We start from the raw sequence: 1,679 nt of genomic DNA, 5'->3' as shown, positions 1-1,679 counted from the left end.
GGTGTCTGCCGGCTCCTGCCTCGCCCTGCGGCCCTTACCGGCCTGCCCCTTCCCCCCGGGGGCTCCTGGCGTGTCGCTCCGCAAACCCGCGCTGAGGTTTCGGCGCTTGCCGTTTCGCTTCCCGCTTAAACGGTGGCCGGAGTGACCACTGCCGCGCTTCAGATGGTGGCTGTCCCCTGCCGAGTTTGCTGGAAGCCAATTTTCTCGTTCTGTTTACCTCTCAGACTTAAGCTTTCGGTACTTAAAGGCCTCGTTTCTATTTGGAATGCTAACTGTTTGGGTTTTTTCCAGTTATGTATGTGAATGTCTTTATTTGAATCTTGGGAAGCATGATTTGAAAGTAATGTTATTGTAACTATTCGTAGTGGACTGATGACTAAGTGTTTCATTTGTGCTGCATTTCTGTTAATTACAGTTTTCCTCATGTTCTCAAATCCTAACACTTGAACTACCTAAATACTACTATTTAAAGAGAACAGCTTTCACAAAATGATTCATGAGATTAATGCTTATGATTTATTAACAGAAAAGCTTCTTAAGGCTTACTTGCTTGTCACGTTATCTCTTCGAGTTTTGGCCTGATTCTCAGTAGTACTGTCTGCTAATTTATAAAGAACTAATAAGTGATGTTCCACTTCTGAAATGTGACAGGGTGTCTGCTTGAAAGTAGTGTTTTTTTCATTGCGTACTAGCACTGAATGGCATGTATGCCGTGGCACAAAATAGAACACTCATATTGTACATGGTCTCAGAAAGCGTGTTTTAAACTTAATGGGTTGTGTGTTAAAGTCTTTTGGGATGTCTTTGCTTGCTTAACCTTTTTATTTGCAGTTACACCAGTTGCACAGCACCTTTCTTAGCAGTTTTTAGCATGTCTATGAAAATATGGTTTTAGCACTGTAATGTATGCTGCTTTTAATACTTTCTTTTTTTTTAAATAAAGAAACGGTGCCACCACCTGGGCCACTAGTGGGTTTTGAACTCTTTGAGGTTCTGTGAAGTACAGGATAAATAGTAAACGATGCCAAAAAAGAGCCTTAGGTTAGTTGTGCACCGTTCTGGCGCACTTAGGGGAAAATTCTTGTGGGTTGGGTATCTTAGAAGTGTTTAATAGTGAAACTTCCCCTTAAAACCAAAAAAACATTAGAGATGCACTAGAAACTACACAGTGTTTCATAAACAGCTACTGTTGCTCCATTTTTGCTATAAAGAGCTAATAAGAAGAAGTTTTAAACTTCAATACCCTATGTTCATACTATGCTGTTGGATTAATCTACTGGTAGGTTTAGTAGGCATGATGTGGCATTTATGGCAAGCTGATTGTAGCTCTGATTGCCATAGAGGTAATTGATATTTGCTACAGAAATGACTAGTATCTTGTAGGTGTCAGAGCTGCAGCTGAAGTGTAGCACTGAGCAAACAATTTAAAGTGCATTGAAATGATTGTGTATAGCTGAATTCTCATGTAGGAAGAGATAGAGCTGAGTCATGTGATGCAGACTGGTGTTGTTTTTGTTAATCATGTTCTTTGTATCTGTAGTGGAAAACCTAACATTAGAAGCAAAAAGAGAGCTGGAATAGAGATTTGTGTCACAGGTGTCATAATATGGACCTTTAAATGGCTCCAAAATGTTGACAGTAAAATGTCTGTAGATACTCAGGCTTGAGAGCTTTCGGTT

The sequence above is a fragment of the Phaethon lepturus genome, unplaced genomic scaffold (assembly GCF_000687285.1).
Source record: "Phaethon lepturus isolate BGI_N335 unplaced genomic scaffold, ASM68728v1 scaffold46132, whole genome shotgun sequence".
NCBI lineage: Eukaryota > Metazoa > Chordata > Aves > Phaethontiformes > Phaethontidae > Phaethon > Phaethon lepturus.
Note: the sequence above shows the minus strand (reverse complement) of the source record.